Source organism: Cygnus atratus, chromosome 3, assembly GCF_013377495.2.
Source record: "Cygnus atratus isolate AKBS03 ecotype Queensland, Australia chromosome 3, CAtr_DNAZoo_HiC_assembly, whole genome shotgun sequence".
NCBI lineage: Eukaryota > Metazoa > Chordata > Aves > Anseriformes > Anatidae > Cygnus > Cygnus atratus.
In genome coordinates, this window is record NC_066364.1 from 81873956 (window position 1) to 81886894 (window position 12939).

At 35.2% G+C, this 12939-nt stretch overlaps 1 protein-coding gene across 1 annotated transcript in view; it reads left to right on the top strand.

Moving 5' to 3' along the window:
* FMN2 (formin 2) overlaps window positions 1–12939 on the top strand; it is a 158860-nt gene that overhangs the window by 110843 nt on the left and 35078 nt on the right. The gene's annotated exons all lie outside the window — the stretch shown is intronic.

Here is a 12939-nt window from a genome sequence, read left to right on the forward strand (position 1 = left end):
TTTAATGACATTTCAAAGGCAAGTTATGGGAACGATGTTTATACACTGTGGGAAAGAGACTGTTTATTTTGGCATCATAGAAAGATGTGGATTAGTTTAATCAGATGCCACACAGTTCTAAAAGATTTACAAAATGATTCTGTTGTACTGTAGGTGACTCGTTCTGTTTTGCATGACAGCAAAGACAAATGCTATTGGCTCAAGTGTGTGATCTTCCAATAAGTTCAGCATTCCAGAGAAAACAATTTTACAACCTTTTTTTCCTTGAAAAATTATTGAAGCTGGATCTGTCATTAACTTCTTTCCAAAGAGATAATTCTTTTGTATTTGCCAAAAACATGGAGTAAGCATAGCAAAAGTAGTTAAAGTTTTTCCAGATATAAGGCAAATCCATATGAAATAGTTGGATGTGATTAGTGCAAAATGCTGCAAGATAAAATATATTAGAAATATCAATGATGAACTGGCATCCTGAGTCCTGGATGGACCAAAAAAAATTAAAAATGAATAGAATATGTTTTACTAGTCTCTTCTTTTGCCAGACTATAGGAAGTGTGGATAGCTGATTTTTGACTAGTGGTATATCAGAGCATCTCTTGAAACACTGCTCTGAAAGAGTATATTCTGTCTTGACCAGTTCAAATTTTGATACAACTTGGAGTTGATGCATCAGGGTGACGATGGCCTGATGAGTTACACTAATAATTTTAACTAATTAAATAATTATTTTTAAAATAATTTTAACTTAGTCACATTGCATCTCTTTCTGCTTTGACACTGCATTTTATAATAGAAGACAGATCTGTTACCTTCTGATCAGATGACTTATGTGAAAAGTCACTTTCTACTTCTTATTCAGTGTAACACAGATCTAGGCTAATGAATTACTGAGAGATAATAAGCTATTTTTTAGAGAAATCATTATTAACTGACTATGCTGTATGTTTGAGAGGCCAGCCAGGTATGCACTTTTTTTTTGTTAGAATATCTAAGATGATCATCTGTGCAAACACTTTAAAAACTAATATATATATATGTTAGCATTCCAGAACATACTGGTCCATGCTATTGGATTCCCAATTACAGTGAATAAATTCTGATTAAAATTTGTATATATGAATATTGCAAAAACATTATTTTGAACTAACTGATGTGAACTGATGCTTCCTGAGACAAATGCCCGTTTAACAAATCTGGCAAGCAGAATGTTGTGTCCTTCAATAGTAGGTATGAACTATTTTAAAACTGGATTTTGGTTGTGTACTTGATATACAGTCACTGGCATGATTAAACATATAACAAGTATTTTACATTAGGTTTTTATTATTATTGATATATGTAGAGAGGAGACAGTAAAATCACAAGTTACTCTGAAACAGATCACTAATGGTACACTGTAAATCATGCCACATGTTGGCATATTAACCTTAATAACAGAATAGCAATTCAAATATGGGGCTTATAATACATCAGAGGTGTATCAGTTACATTTCTTTCAGTTTTTATAAATCAGAACAGTTTGAGAAGTATGTGACTCTAGTGTAGCTTACTTTCATTTTTGACTATGGCTTACAGAAGGTAATTATATAGGGGGTAAGCTACAATAATTTGTTTTGTTTTTGCAAAGATGTGTGATTTTTTTTCCGCCTTGATTATGTGTATGCACTTAAGGAAAGTGTGGAAAAAAAAAACACATAGAAATGCATCTCATCCATGAAGAACTTTGCTGTGTTCCCATGTTAATAGTGGATATTACCAGGTCATTGACAAAAAGAGAAATCCATGATGTCGGTAAAAATATCATGGTTGCATTTTAATTAAAATAATTAGAAATGTAAATTGTGAATACAGTGAATTGTGACTAAACAATTTCTACACTGATTTAAAACTCTAAAGACTATTTTGCAGAATTCTATTACAATATAAGGCAGACAAAGGTTAACGTATAGGAAAAAAGAATCCCTGGTTAAGTTCCAAAAATAAAGTAATTTTAAATACCTTTCATTATGAAATCCTTTGTTTTTACTTCATAGGATTGAATTCAGACTTGAAAGAGGCCATGTTTAAAGCAGGATTTCTCTTTCCTGTTCAGTGTTTGACAGGCTTTTGATCTAGATATTTTTTCTAAGGGCTTTTGTTGTTTATGTAGACATAATCGATGAGTCTTTTCAGCTAGACTGCACACATGATCATTTAGAAAAACAGAGGAACAATTCTTGGCACCTTTTGGGGATTTGTGTTTATATAACATATGCTCTGGGCAAAGAAAAATCAAGCTTTAAGTTTTATCTTTTCAAGTTCCAGTTTCTCTAAAGTCAGAAAAAGGTTTAACTTATAATTCAGATGAAAAGCATTTTTCATAGGGTTAAATAATTTGGCATGTTTATATGATGCCTTTTCAGAGTAGATAACTTGTGTGCATAATGGGACCCAAAAGTTCAAAGTAGCTAGTTATTCACTTAAACTTGTTGCTAGCCGTTAAAATGGAAAATGGGTTTCCCATCGGCAAGAATACTTAGACATCAAATTAAATATCCCTGGCAAGGAGTTAGAAAGGCACTTTTTATAAGAATAGTTACTGTCTGGCACAGTTATGTAACTTTGAATTAAGTTGCTGTAACTAGTCTAGCTGATTGTTACTATTGATGTATTAATAAAAAAAAAACAAACTTTTTTTTTCTTAATGTTAACACTTTTATTAGAGCTGTCAGAGGCAAAAATGGCCGTATAATAGAGTTCTTCTAGCTGAGTTGTAAAGATTAGTCATTCAAAGGATAAAGAAGGGGAAGAAATATGGAATGTGTTCAGTCATAATGTTTTAGATAAAAATGCTAGTGGTATGTACAATTGAGGCTGTCCAGCGCTTGTCTTGCTAGCCCACTCAGTAGACTAAATATTCATCATATTCATCAAAATAAGCAAAGTAGTAAAAGGATGTCAGTCTTTTTTTCTGATGGACTTCAGGGTCACTTATAAAATGATCATTCTCCTTAGCAGAAGATTAAACCTATCCTCTGTCATACCCTCTCTACACTGGCTCAGCGAATATTTGCAAGCACTCTCTATCCTGTGCATTTAATTTTGGAGGGTCTACATGCCTTGAAACTTCCAAGGCAACCCTCTGTTCTCCCATGTTTTCTGTCCTTCTCTTTTTTGGAGCCACGTGCAGTAAAATATTCAGTCAAAAAATGCACAACATACAGTACTTTTGTATTTCTCAAATTCACATATGACTAATTTTTGCTGAAATTCTCTGTACTCACAAATCATTTTTTTTAAAGACACTTCCAGAAAAGAGATTTAAGAGAAATTGTCAGAATATACAGGACTTCTAAGAAGTATATTGCTTTATTTATTACATATTTCTAACCATTTATTTAAAGACTTAAAGTACTAAAAGTACTAGACTTAAAGTACTAAATAAGTACTATTTGCATCTCTCCAATACAGGAGTGTAATCTTTACTGAAGTTTTCTTTCTGTGAGTTACTCTAAACAAGTTATCACGATTTGAATAAGAGAGATCACAAAAGAAAACAGTAGTTGAAAATGCTGTCCCCTTTGGAACTGTACTTTGTTTTGGGCGGAATAGTGACACACAAACATCTGAGATCACATCCACCAGTTTAGGAAGCTTTGGAAATCACTTCTTTTCCTGGGGGCAAGCCTTCTCAGGACACACAGGAGACAGTAGAAACAGTATCATGCAAGTTATAGAGGAAATTTGTTAGAGGTTAGTAATCCTTTAACACTTGATAGGATAGCCAGCTCATGTTAAATAAATAAAGGTGTGTGGATGAACTGCAACCGAGTCTCAATCCCCAGGTTTTAACTGTGGATAACTTTGCAGCGAAAAGCAGTTTTCGGGAGCCCCAGGGACTCCAGATTAGCTGTGCATTCTTGTCAGCCCAATAAAGCAGGGAACTTCTAAGGAGAAACTCTAAGGAGGCAGTAGCCACTGCACCCTCATACAAGTTTGGTTTGGGACCTGGAAAGAGGCAAAATATTCAAAACAGATTTTCAACTTTATAAATTTTGTAAATGTGACTGACTTCAAATCTGAGGAAATCATTCAATATTGTGTTAGCTTCTGAATATGATATCATTAGGTTTAGATTTTTAAAAAGTATTATAGTGTAGGATACTTGAGCACTAGAATGTATTGCTTTTAAAAGAAGTAAAAACATACTTTTCAGGTGATTAGCTAGTTCATCTGGAAAAGGGAATAATTCCAGTTTTGTAAGTTCAGGTGAACAAGGTGACCTTTCAACCTGTGGCTCCTTCTGGTCTTACTTCACAAAATTCTGCAATTGTTAGTGAGTGCCAGCCCCACGTTTCATTCTGCTGGACTCTTCTCCAGGCCCAAGTTCTAGCCACATCCTTATGATCTTGCAGAATAAAGATGCTAAAATTGTCCTCTTGATGGAACTGACTGTAACCATCTCCTTCTCTTGCCAGAAAGAGCATTCAGGAATCCAGTTTCCAAACCTTTAGTAAATGAATGTATAAATCACAAAGTGTGTTGTATTTATTTCTATAGCTGCAACCAGCTAGTTGGCCATAACTTGTTCTTTTAGGTCAAGCAGCAAAAGGCTGTGCATCATCATATGATGGATTGTGAATGAGACTAAAGCATCAGACTGACTTTTGGATGGTTGGGTTCAGATTCTGGCTCCAGAAGTACTGTAGATGATTGCGAAATGAATGCTGCTAGGATAATCTTAATTCTGGCATTTTCTAACATAGAAATGATTGATTTTGCAGATTACATTTTCCTTAAATGTTGCTTTTATAATTTGATTAATATAGGGGAGAATGTAGCACTATTTCTTAATTTTTTCTAAAAATAATTTGAGAAAATGACTAAAACCATTAGGAATTATATACGAAGAAATATTTTTGGTTTTGTTTTTCTTTTAAAAAATACAACATTAAGGGGTCAGATATTGCTAGATTTATGTGGAGACATTCGCTTTAAATATTATCAAAATGCACTCATTACTGAGACAACTTTTTTTTAAAGAAATCATTGGAGGGATCTTTAGATAGAGCAACACACAATCGCTACAACAAAAGTGCAGGAATTCACACTTAAACTAGTTCTATGAATGTTTACATTTTTATGCTGGTATTCTTTTCATTGGATTATTGAATGAGCTTTTAAAACTTTTTCTTTGAGTGCTGAAAGTATTTTTGTAATCTCACACTGACATCTTAATGCTAATAAATAGTTTAACCGCGGTATTGTATAAACTTGTCCCTACCTCAGTTGTCAGCACCTCCATTGGTGTACATTATTACCTAATAATCCGAATTCACATTCTGTTGTATTTGCAACACTAAACAGAGTTCACTGAATTAGCCTCTCCTTGCCTCAACATCCATGAAAGGACAAACCTTTAGACCTGTCGTGGCAGCTGTTTGTGTCTTTGGCACAGGACCTCACTGAAACATTTTTTTTAGGCATAGGCATCAGTACAGTGATTGCAGACAACACAGGTGTGATAGAGTAAGAAAGGCATTGGTTTTGGTATCGGTTGGGAAGAGGTCAGTATGTGAGTGTCACAATGTCATCCACCCCAAAACTATTCAGAATGAATGCAGCAGATCACTGAAGTTACTGAAAAGTTTATAGATAATTAGACGCAAAGATAATCCGCATTTTATTCTCCTTCTCCTGTAAAATCCAAAGAGCATTCAAATAACGTTGCTTTTACCATCTACTTCTTAGGGTGGTGAAGAAAAATAGAGATATTAAAACTTACGCAAGACAACTTTGTTCCTGTATTGTCTCTAATTATCATGGCATTGCGTGTTCTTCAGTAGTCCAGAGTCCAGGCTTACAGCTGGACAGCCTTGCTTTTAAATTAGACCTGAAACCTCTTGCAGGATCTTTACCTAATAATGTATATTTAGTCCTAGGTATGCTAGCTAACTGCATGTCTGTTTAGGGTCTAGTCCTGACTTCACGGAGACCTTTGTGCTGTGTATGACTTTAGAAACACTAGTATGGGGAGTGGTGGTCAAAGCTGTACATGAAATACAATGTATTTTACTTCTTTGCACGTGACATTTAACAACATTATAGTGAATAGTCACGAAATGCACGTAACTAGAGTATGATGGCATGGTATTTTTTGGAAGTGTTGGAACTGGGTCCCACTTCCACTTCCCTTCAGCTGACAGTAGATGTCATCTTTCAAAAGGTGATAATAACCTATCTCTTTACTGTTGCCTGAAATGGATTAAAAGAAGAAACGAAAGTAGAGAAAATTCAGATCTTGAAACACGTATTGAGGGCTAAGCAGGACTTGTGCTGATTTTTGTTGTTGTTCTTATTTATTTGAGGAATCAGGTTCCTTTTATGGAGTCTTCTGCTGATAAGTTTAATTGTCTTTATAGTTTCAGTGATCACATACTCATTGAGAGTTTTAGCTGTGGTTCTGTGGATCTTGGTAGTGATCTATGGGACAACACATAATCTGAGTTGTTCTTGAGTGTGAAGTCATTGTGAAGTACAATTGGTTGGAATCAATATAAATGTTTAACTCACAGGTGTTGAAAAAACTGGAAAAAACATAATTAGAAAAATGCCCAGCATGTTAGATGCTCTATTCCCAGTTATCTTCAAGAAACTGGGGCCTGAGTGAAGTATTTATATGTTCTGTTTCATGTATGCATGAAAATTTTGGAAAAATGGGGGAGAGGAAGCAGGTGTGCTTCCTGCTCACTACCTTCTATGGATGTCATAGGAAATCCAGAAGGATCTAAGACTTCTTTTACAGTTTCCAGAAGAAATTCTGCTTTCTTCTTTTTGCAAAGCTTTTTAGATTTCTCGTCTTTGTTTATTATAAATAGAAATTCTCAAAAGTACAGCAACATAGCTCTAACGGTTCATCATAAAAGCATTGTATCTGTCAAAACCAAAAACAAACAGAAAAACACAAACGACAACCCACATCCTGGCTTGACTTGAAAGTTACCGGAAAGATCATGCATAGTTAATTATAAACAAATACTAGTTAACACTCTTATATAAAGAGGGGGGGGGGGGGGGGGGGGGAAGCAAAAAGATTTAGGATATAGACAAGCAGATGAAAGGATTGATTCTTGTCTTCCATCTGAGATTGCTCAGATGCATTCCTGTATTCAATTACCTGAGAAGATGTGATATTCCCTTAAGAGAGATCAGGAGATCAGAAGGGATGGCAGTTTCGTGCATCTTCTTACTCATAGCCCTTTGAAACTGGTTCAGTAGAAGTAGCTTAAATTGCAACAGGGTTTGGGGCCAGATGGTGTCTACAGACAGTAATCGCTGGGTCAAGATCATGGCACAGGCTAAAAGCAAAATGTTCTGGTGGAACATAAGCTCCGGGGGGGGTGGGGATGGTATTTGAATGTTGTTTATAGACCTTGGAGGTCTACTCAGAATCATTTCTGAATCTGAACCAAAGGCTCAACCTGTTTTGTGACTATGCTTATCTAGTACATTTGCACACAAATTATTTTTAACTGTTAAAGTCCCTTTTCTCTCGTGAAATTTCTGTTATTGCAGGTTATAAGCTTAAATTTGCATATTAATATTGCATATTAAGCTTATGTTTTTTTTTACAAAGCCACTGAGAACCAGTGATGACATCATTTAAAGTTTAATGATCATCTAACCCTTGTTTACAGTCTTGCCAGAAACCTACTTCCTTTTTTGATAGATTCCATCTAAAAAGACTAGTTAGCTTTTCCCAGTGCCACTCTTCTCCCCAACCACATTATGGTTATTAAATTAAACATGCAAAGAGAACAAACAACAACAACAAAAACAGAAATTTAGTCAAAGAACATTCAGAAGACCAAAGGGGAGAAGAAAAGATTTTTTTTTTGTTGATTACTTTAAGAGCTTTGCACTCACCATGTGTCTTTGTTGTTCTTTGGTAGTTAATATTGTCAAGGAGTTTCAAAACAAACGTTGAACAGTGTGCTTACTTCCAGACCAAATAAAATAGTTGTAAGTGTTATTTAATTGTGTTCTGGGGGATATTTAAAAACTGCATGTACCACCAAAAAAATGGAGGAACTCTCCTAGGAGCTTTGGCAGAGGTCCTGCAGACTTGAACCTTAGACCCTAATAATAAAAGTGTGACTACATGCTTTGTTCATGCAACATCTTATCTCTCTCTGTTCACTGTCCTCTCCTAGTTACATGCTTGAAATAACCTGCAGAAGGTTTCCTCATAGCCTCAGATAGGCATTTCAAGGCCTCGGATCCCACTGGAGTAGGTCAGCAGCATGTTTTAAGAAAGTCTATCCCTCAACTTTGTATTCATTTATTTTTTTGGTCTGTTTGGCCCTTACTGTTTTTTTGTTTGTCTGTTTTTATTTATTTATTTATTTATTTTGCAAGGGGTGGTTAGGGTTAAGATATTTGCTATATTTTGTTGTATTTTCAAAGTCACAGCTAATATTAATTCAGCACACTGTGGGGGAAAAAGTTCTTTAAAGATCTGGGTAAAACTGCAAAAAAGGTTTGTAAAAGTTTTGAAGATAGAGGTTTTTTTTTCAGTAAAAAGAATTTCTAAGAATTCTAATGCTTTTAAAATGTACATAGTGCAAGGCAGAATACTCCCTATTTAAAGCAGTAGTTTCAAGTCTTAGACCTCCCCATTAGTCTTAGTGCAGATATTTCCTAAGATTTTTAAGTCCATTGGAAGAGGCGATAAAGAATGAAATGTTGCACTTCCAAGTAAGAAATTGCAAGAACTGATAACAGAAAATAGAACTTATATCCAATGCCTGTACAGAACATAATCATATACATACAGAAAATCAGATACGTTTTATTGTTTTGTTTTTGACAACAGCTTTAATGCAGAAAGTATAATGATTACATGTAGAAGAGACTGATATAGAAAGTTCATTGGACTGAAAATGAGAAAATACTTGGCAGCATGCTTAGTTCACAGAGTGGCTTGATTCCTAAAAAGGTTTTAGCATAGTACATCTGAAATGTCAGTTGTCATTTCGATCAGAAGGGACAATTCATGGTCAAAAATAACTTTTATATCCTTACCTTTGAACCCCCCTTTATTTCATTTAATCATTGAGGCTTCTGAAAAATAAATAAATAACAAAAACAAACCACACACACACACACACACACACACAAATGTTCACCTAAAAGTGAACAATACTGTTCTGCTAAACACTGTAATTTTCTAGAATGCCTGTGTTTGATTCTTTCATTTGGTTTTGTATAACCTTTCGGATTTTCTTAAATGTGTAGATCACTTTGGTATGACTGTTCATATATGTGCCTTTGCAGAAGTTTGTATGTAACCTTTGCAGGACTGGAATCTAGAAGAATTGGAAGAGCAAACACAATAATGGTGTGTATCATTCTAGACTGTGTGTCTATGCTGATGATGACACCTTTTATACATTAAATTAATTAGACATCATTTGTGCAGCTTTGTTGGAAATATCTTTTTGAATTGCATGAAATCAACCTTTATGTCCCAGTTATTAAACATCAAACAGTAGATTTAAGCAAATACAAAAAGTGATGCTACAAATTAGAATATCTGATGTAAATTTTAATGAAATACATATAACCTGTATTTAGACAAATTGATTGAAGAGTCTGGGATATAGTACAACCCTCATGCTTGGGAAGGAATGATATAGGGAGGAAGGAATGTACTTGAATTTTGACCAAATATATGAAGTATTTAGGAAGTACAGAGCTTGCAGTAAATGGGGACAAACATTAAATACTATGAAGATATCTTAATGGAAAAAGCAGGCAAACAGTAGTGCATTGTCCCATAAGAAGTCATTAGAGATGCTTTCAAAAGAAAAAGTGAAAAAGGAGTAAGTTAATTTAGTATATGTTATGAATAGAAAAGGCAGCTTCTCTTCCTTGTTCCATGAGAGGTCATTTTCACTCTGAAGTGTTCCTTTTTCAATATTGCAATGTTTGTCAATATGACCCGAGGTTATTTTTCAAATAAGTAGATTTTACAGGATATATATGCTTTCAGGATTATGAGAGCTGCATATAAAGACCTGCAATGTATTGAATGTATGTAGGCAGAGTTATAAATCTAAGTATTACCTTTGTTCCTCTCTGCATTATGTGAAATACGGGGACTAATACTTTGGGTATGATATAGATTTTATAGGTATTTATTAGATTTGAAACAATATCTTTGGAGGCAGTTCAGAAAATTAGTGTCAAGGATCAAGAACACTAATTTCAGTGCAGGGGGTTGAGGAAAAGATGTTGGGTCAATAAAATATGAAATGTTTTTAGTTGGCAAAGATTACTGACCCATGAATGGGAACCTCTGCATCTGTCATAAGAGCCTGCAAAAAGTTTCTTATGTGATCAGAGGAAGTATATATATTTATATATAAACATATACAAAAGCAGATGAGACTACAAGACCTCTTTTAATGTTTTTCAAAGAAAAACTGTAAGACTTTCTGAAGTTTCCTTAAGAAGTCTTGCTTCTTCAGGACAAAGAGAGAGAGCAGGAATTTTAGTGGCTGAGCTGAGCACCCTGATGTGCTCAGCTGCCACAGTACCCTTGAAGATGACAGATTTTCCTGCACCAGCTATTGCCATAGTAGGTTCACTGTGAAATGGGTAGGGATTTTCTCCTTTTTGCTTCACCTGTTGGAGGAGTTCTCATCTGTGAAAGGAAACATACTTTTCTTCCAACACACCTCTCCCCACATGGCTGCCTTTCAGCTTGTACTTAGCACTTAATTGATATAGGCTGCCAAGAAAGAATGACAAGACAGTGCCTTTCAGGCACTCTGTTTACTAGTTGTGATGTACTGCTTTGGAGGAAGAAGTGACAGTAAAGATGCATTATATTCAATGAAATGGAAAAGTCTAATGCAGTATGGGGAATCTTTGGCTGAATCTGTCATAGCTGTAATGTTCAGAAATACCTGGAGCTTTTGGGGAAAAACTATATTAAAAACATTACTCCCTTGCTGAAACAGAAAAATGGGTTGAAAACAGTTTACCAGTGGAGCAAGTAGTACGGCAAAATACCAGCAACCACTAATATTAGGTGATCATGTCAGTGGCCAATTTCAGAACTTATCGGACTCTCTAGATGCTTCAGCAATCTAGTAGTTATTCCAGCGTATGCATATGACAGTAAGACTTTTGTGGTTTTGATAAACCAACAAGGGAAGAAAGCATCCTGTTAAATCTCAATGAATGTCTTTGACTAGCTATTGTCCACAGCTTTCAGTTGTTTACTGTATACTAGTACAGAAGTAGTCATTTAAATGTTTACTTTGGACTGGGACAGATCCTTGAGTGTATGTACCATGTTTTCTTCTCTTCCACTGGTGTCACCTGTCATCTTGTTGAAGCAGAAACATTTTAATACTGTTCTTTAACTTTTTTTCATCTTGAAAAACAAGAAAGCAAATGGATTGCAAGTCTGATTCACACCTGAATAATGTCCTTTTGATAACATTAAAAAGATTTAGAGGTGTCATGTCATCACATGTTTGGAAGAGACTACAAGGGAATTCTCTCTTAGAGAAAACTCTTTCCTTGCAAGACTGTTAATGCCAAGAGGTGATCTGATGCAGAATGAAATCTGGGGGGGGGGGAGGGGGGGGGGGTATAGTAACTGCCTTATGCATATGTGCTTATTAGCTTAAAAAAATAAAAAAAAGACTATTACATACACCTAAATAATTCAGGGATTATCAAGATTCTTTGTGTAGTACCCATTCTGTAGGAAATGATTAAAAGTACAGATACATGCTTTTAAATTAGAATGGAAATAAAAAATTTGTTGCAGCATTGAGACATTCTAACACACTTTGATAAGCCTCGTACAATTTGTACTTGCAATCTTTCAAAAAAAATTATAAAATATTTGCTCTATTGCTTTTTCAGGTAAATAATTGTTTGTAAGCATGTGTAGGATGGTTGGAGATGAGGAAAAAGCCAAAACTAGACAGTTCAGATGTTATGTCCCATCAATCCTGTAAGATTATAAAAAGGGTTCTATTCTACAGATATAAGTACTAAAAGACTATCCTAAGCAGGAGCATGCTAGCCTCCATTTCCAAGCATTGTTTAACTGAGAGGATTCCAAATTAAGTGTTTCAGTAACAGCACTGCTTATTTTAGAAGCTGTATCTGAAGGTACATTAGTAAAAGTGTTAATGTAAAATTATATATTCTCCCTTCATTCAAGGAGTCTGTGTGGAGTTTCTTCTCTCTTGCACCATATGGTTTTACAACAAATCATACCTTGACTTTCAGGATTGAAGTATAAAGAAAAAAAAAATCTGTCAAAGCTGCCAGGTTTCACCTGGTTTCATATCCAAAGCAAGACAAGGCTTTCAAGCAAAACTATAAGTCAGCCCAGATTCACTCAACACTGGGCCCAGGTTCACTCAGAAGAAGGGTTTTGAGCCCTCACAAACCTTTTGAAGAATCTGGGCCGAGTTTCAAGTCAGTAATGAAACCCGTAATCAGGCAGGCTTCACGTTCTTTTGAGTTTCCTTGAGAACTTTTACCCAGTACTCCCTCAAGTTTCCTGTGGCTTGCTGGGATTTCTTTTTCACTTCAAACAAAACAATGATGGAGCCTTAGTCTTCAAATAACAATTGCTAGATACAAAGTTTGCTGCTGCAGGTAAACTGAGCACTGCTCGCCCAGCTCAGCAGATTATATTACTACTAATAAAAAGCATTTGCAGCATCAGACATAATTCCGATCCTTGTTCTGACTTTGGGGGGGAATGGGAACCTCCACTTGTGTAACTTTGCTACAGATTTCACGTCTATTTCAGTGCAAGTGTGTGTTTGTAAAGTGCTGTTGATTGAAACATCATAATAGAAAAAATAGTGATTATTTTTGTACCCTAAAAATCCCATTCTCGTTTGTGTCAAATTTAAAATC